Below are 6,109 nucleotides of genomic sequence, written 5' to 3' on the forward strand. Positions count from 1 at the left end.
CCTTCCTGGGTGTCAGAACCACTTTCTTCTCACAGAATCACAGAAGGGGTTGGGTTGGAAGGGGCCTTTAAAGGCCATCTAGTTCCAACCCCACTGCCATGGGCGGGAACATCTTCTACTGGACCAGGTTGCTCAAAGCTACATCCAACCTGACCTTGGACACTTCCAGGGATGGGGCAGCCACAGCTTCTCTGGGCAGCCTCTGCCAGTGTTTTACCATCCTCAGTGTAAAAACTTCTTCCTACTACTTAATCTCAGATGATCATCTTTCAGTTTAAAACCACCGCCCCTTGTCCTACCACAACAGGCCCTGCTAAAAAGTTTGTCCCCATCTTATGCCCCACAGTATTGAAGACATCTGCCTGTGCACAAGGAAAGGCAGCAGTGGGATTACTCCCCCAAAAAGCTACACAAAACACTGCAAAAAAACCTTGGGGCCCCAAATAAGAGAAGATGAGAAAGGTGTTTGTACGATTTCTAACATGATGCTCACAGAACAGCATCGCTTGGGGACTGTAACAGGCCAGGGCTTGTTGTACCAGGTTGCTCTGAGCCACAGGAAGTTGGGGGAAAAAACTGCCAGTGGACATAGCTGATAATTTACGCCCAGATTTTGGGGTGGTTTTTTATGCTTGGTATGGCAGAGCCAGTGGCAAGCAGTGCGGGCTTTCCTTTGGGAGCACCTCACAGAGCAAGGATAATAGTGGAATAAAGCTTTGCTAGCAAGAGATGGATAATGCTGAGTTTATTCTCTGAAAGGTGTTTAACAATTTCTCTTCCATATCAATGCTTTTGCCAGTCCTTTGGTTTGTTTTTTTCGTAACAAATAACAAGTTGTGTTCTTTGTTTCCTTTCTTTCAGTAGGCACGGCTCTGAAGCTCAGGAGGATTAGTGTAAGCCATAACACAGAATATAAGACAGCCTGTTGAAATTATGGACCATTCACTTAAGAGTTGCACTCAATGATCCTTGTGGGTCCCTTCCAACTCAGAATATTCTGTGATTCTGTGAGAATTAAAGGATTGGGAAGGGCTGACATGAGTGTGTTGTGCACCCACAAACAAGAAAAAACAGACTTTTATTTTTAAACTTTTCCCTCTTAAAAAGGTTTGTTTGTTTGATAACAATAAAATAATTTTCAGGGTTTTTTCACCTTCTTAAGCAAAATCAGAAATTATTTTAAATCAGAAAATAAAAATTGCACAAAAATTTTGGAGAGTATTTCAACATATGAACTTAAGGGACAGAAGCTGGGAATAATCAGAAGTTAATGTGCAACAGTAGTAAAGGGAGTTACGTGAACCTCCCAAAGAGATGCTAAAACCCAGAAATAATAGAAGATTTAGAGCAATGCAATGAAAAAAAAAGAAAAAAAGAAAAAGGAGAAGATGTGAATAATTGTGATGTGGGTGAAACACATCTTGTTTTCTCCAGAAACAGTGTAGTGTTGGTTACTATAGAATTTAAAACCCTCTGTCACTCAAAGTAAGCTGACAGATTTCATAGGGCTGACAAAGAAAATACCCTGTGAAAGAGTCGGATCAGTCACAGAATGTGCAGGAGTACAAACTCCTGAAAAAAAAAAAAAAAAGACAAGTAGTAACTCCCAGTGCTATTTAATAAAAAGAACATAGAGAAAAAGACTATTTACACCTGTTTCTGGAGCTTTGTTAATATAGTTTGCATGGATATTTGTTTAAATTTTCAACAATAACAACTGGTCTAAATCCTGCCCTGGGTAGCCCATGCACAAGCTGTGAAGGGGACCTTTTCTCCTAAAAAGCAGGATTTCTTCTAAGCAGAATATTAATTTTCAGGTATAGTTTTGAGAAAATTTTTCTCTCAGAAAAGCTAAAATTAAAGTAGACACCGGGGTCAACCCGGAATAGTTGGATCACGTCCCACCAAAAATAGGAATGGCGAGGGATTCTCCTGTTGATATTTTAAACTTTTGTCCGTGCAAGTTTTAATCAATTAAAATGCATTATCTACCCTCTTAACTTTCTCAGAGAGGATTATCTGACATTTACTATTCACCAGTTTTGCTGAAAAGGTTAATAGTTCACGGGCTGAAGTTAGAAGTAAACAGAATTGATCACTCCTAATGCCTTGGCTGAAACGGAGGGGCTTTGTGTTGACAGGCTGGGAGATGTAATGAGCCTCTAGTACATTCTTAAGGCTTGTTTCATTTGCTCTGTGAATGGGGAAAGTAAAATTATAGTCTATAGGTGTTTTCCATGGTCCTTTCATAAGCAGGCCTCCTGACACCAATTAAAGAGATTATGTCATCAACTGAAAAGAAAGCTATAACCTTGTATGTTAATGCCGTGATTACTTAAGACAGGGTCACTGGACCCAATAGAACAGGGAGTGACCTTGGTGAAATTAACTTCGGAGCTCAATTCCTAATTAACTGTTTTCAATGAAAGAATGTGTGATTTCAGGCTATTGGTTAAAATATTCACTTTTTTCTGTACAAGGACTTTGCCACCAGAAGTTAGTCTCCAGCAGCATTAAAAAAAAAAACCACAACAAAACAACAAACCACCAAAAAAACAACCAGGAATAAGATTAGGAAATGGCAAACAGCATGTCCAGAGCTTCATGAAAGCAGATATTGTCCCCTGGATGTTTTGCCTTGAAAAACCCTATTCTTTTGAGGCTTCTTCGCCCACAGTGCAAAAATTACAATCCTCAGGAGGAAATGGCACATTTGAGCACACATCCAGGACAGGCAAAACTGAACAAAAAAAAATGTATTGAAAATACAAGTCTACTAAGAAGTAGCTATGTATAAAATATAAGCATATATTTATAAATATTATAAAATTGCCATTTTTAAAATGTACAAAAATCTGGCTGGGGAAGCTGCATTTTGCAACATTGGAGGAATGTGAAAAGAAGACAGGGAACGATTTTTATGCAGTTCTCTCTCAGGTAAGGGTAGTGATGTTCCAAAACGACTGCAGATTGCCAGAGCACTCCTTGACTTTGTCTGAGCTCAGCACTGATCTGGTGGTAAAAAAAAAAAAAAAAAAAAGTTAATTTACCCTGTCAGCCTTTTTTTATTTTCTTACATAACTTTTTTAGGTGTAGTCCAGGTCCCATTCAGACTGGGTGTGCAAGTACTGAGGGTGATGCTAATCCAACACTCCAGCAGACAGCAAACTCCCCTTCAAGAGTGTTAAAAAGTTAATGGCAACTTCCTTCCACACGTGAAAAAACTTCAGACCTGAGCTACCCCTATGAACAGGTTCCAGTTCCACAGGGCTGGATTTCACAGAATCATGGAACAGTTTGGGTTGGAAGGCACCTTTGAAGGTCCAACCCCCACGCTCAGCTGTGAGGGTTTACAGGGTTAAATGTTTTACAGGGTTAAATATTATGTCTGTGCCGGCTCTGAGCAGTGTTTCTTCCTCTGAAGGCTGTGAGCAAGGAAGCATGGTGGCTCTCCAGGGTGTTACACTGTCCCCAGCCCAGGATAAGCCGTGGGGCTCTGGATCTGCTTCTGCTACAGAACTGGGAGATGGAGCCAATTCCCCTCTGCTTGCTGTGATGGGATGAACATCAAAGTAGGTCAAGAAAGGGAAGCAGGAACCTCTCCCATATGCCCACATCTAACTGAAGAAGAAGTGATCAGACAAAATGCCCCAGAGAAAGCCCAAGGTACTTGGTGCTCAGAGACAGCAGAGGTATCCATGTGCCACAGGCAAAACCCCAAAGGGAGCCTGTAGCAAAGCCAAGGATGAGCCAGCTTCCTGGAACTCCATCTCTGTTCACAGTCCACATCTGTGCCAACCATAGAGCATTGCTGGTTGACCACTGGGCCAGCTGCTCCTCTCCTCACGTGCAACGAAAATCTGCCTGGGCTTGGACACAGACATTCACTGTTCATGGGAACACGCTGAAACACCAGAGCGCAGAGAAGTCTGTTCCCACGGTCTCCAGGTTGTTCAGCAGCGTGTTCCAATGGGGATCCTGCTCTAGGAGACAGCTAAAGGGATTGGCATTGGGAATTAAACTGGTGAGATCTGTCAAACAGTGCTGATACCTTCCTGGAGACACGGCGTGTGGATGGGAAGGCGTCAGTTAAACATCGAGATCTGTGAACCTGTGACCGTGTATTACATGTGACACAAAACAATCAATTCACTTCAAATCCAACCAAATGTGGGCTGCTGCTTTCCGTAAGAATCAAGAAAACAAAATCTCCTTTGACTTCCTGGCTTTATTTTTAATTCCAGGGCTAAAACATCCCTCTTAGGTAGGGTAAGAACGTAATCAAACAAGCCCCAGGGTTGAATATCACCCACCTCCCAGAGCACACTTTGCATAACCACCTTTCTCACTCCAGCCCCTGGCAAATAAATGGCAAAGGAGCAGTTGGTAAATTTGCTGAAAGGTGTAATTAAAGGTGATAGGGACATTCTGCCGGCTGAAAGTCGTGTATTCTTTACTGCTTGTTTGTGGAGGAGGGAAAAGAAAAGCAAAGGAAAAGATTTCTCCCTTCCCTGTGGACCACCCATGGAACTTTTTTGTCCCCTAATTCTGACACCAGAAAGAAAAGAGATACTTGTTGCTCACAGCCATGCCTCGAGTTCTCATGCACGTTCCTACCCACACAGTCAGTTAATTGCAGTAATGTGCTGACTGAGTGAAAACAGGTGTTGCAACACCTGCATGTTTTAAAGCTGAATTTGGTCAGGAATCTGCATTTTCAGAGGGTTGGAACATGTGGTTTATACAGAGGTGCTGCTAAAGGGGCTGGGGCTGCACAGAACCACTAACTTGGGAAGGTTCATATCTTGTGCTGTGAAATCCTGCAAATTATTGATGACCAGAGCAAAGCCTGGACAGTGCCAGGAATTTGGCACGGGAGGGATTTCCAGAGTGGCAGTGGAGCCAAGCGTGTGTGATTCCCCTTTTCGCCCATGCTTAAGCCTCTGCCTGGATCTGACAATGATGCTCAGCACTTTAAGGATGCAGCTCCTTAGATAAGGCCCCTGAGCCCGCAGGACCGAAGCCAGCAGGCTCTGTGCCACCACCTTCACTGAAGAGCCAGGTCAGAGTGAATGAGGCAGCTTTTAGGGAATAAATATTATAGCTGCAAAGAACATGACAGCAACAACACTAAGGCTGGAAAGCCTCCTGGCACCGAGGATTTTCTAGGAACAGGGAGCAGCTTACAGGCTACAAGGGCTGAAGTGGAAGATCTGCTTACTCACATGAGTAAGGGCTACTAGCAGTAGGAGGGATTGCAAGATTAAGCTCTTAAGGAATGAAGTGCTAATGGGTGTGACGGTGAAGTGGCTCTGCAGTTGCTTTACACAGCTGAGGAGATGGCCCGTGACATGACACACTCAGCCATGCAAGCTTCATGTGTACGTGTCCATGTCATAATACCAGCAACTTGCTAAGTGCACATAATCCCTCCCACCAGAGACAAGGGGGTTACCTCCTCGTAAAAAGCATGTTAAGATCCTGAGAATATACACACTGCCTCGTGCCAACACTCACTCATACGTCGAGTCGTGTCGGGGGGGATGATCCGGGGTGAGATGCCCTTCCTTCAGCAAGAGCCCTTCCCACCACTTATCTGTGTCTGCCCTCACAGTAAGGGGTCAGAGCTGCAGGGAGAAGCTTGAAAACCTCTCTGTTAAATGCAGGAAGGTGATTCCTGCAGTGGAGACAGCAGAATGTGGCTGAAGCTTCAACTTCCAGGGACAAGGGCAGATGCTGAGGGTGTGCTGAACGGGGATTGTAAGGTGGCAAACCACTGAACGGGGTGGGGTGATATGTAAGGCAACTTAGAGAACTCGTTCAAATACAAGTGGAAATCAGGTTTTCCTGATGCTACCAGTCCAGAATATCCAGAAAGTAGGGTATTCAGGTATTCTCAGTATTCAGGCTGAGAATATTCAGAAAGTATTTAAAATTTGTGTTGTTACAAATTCTCTGTAAGCATGAGTCCAGCTATGAGTCCCTTTGAAGACCATGGCCATATTTCATGCAGTGCTTCAATTGAATAGTTCCATTTTGAATATTAGGTATTGTAGTAGTAGTTGTACTGGTAGTTATAATTTATTATTATTATTATCATCATCAACAC

The sequence above is a fragment of the Empidonax traillii genome, unplaced genomic scaffold (assembly GCF_003031625.1).
Source record: "Empidonax traillii isolate 1590-97213 ecotype Southwest subspecies unplaced genomic scaffold, ASM303162v1 scaffold1217:size511469, whole genome shotgun sequence".
Classification (NCBI taxonomy): domain Eukaryota; kingdom Metazoa; phylum Chordata; class Aves; order Passeriformes; family Tyrannidae; genus Empidonax; species Empidonax traillii.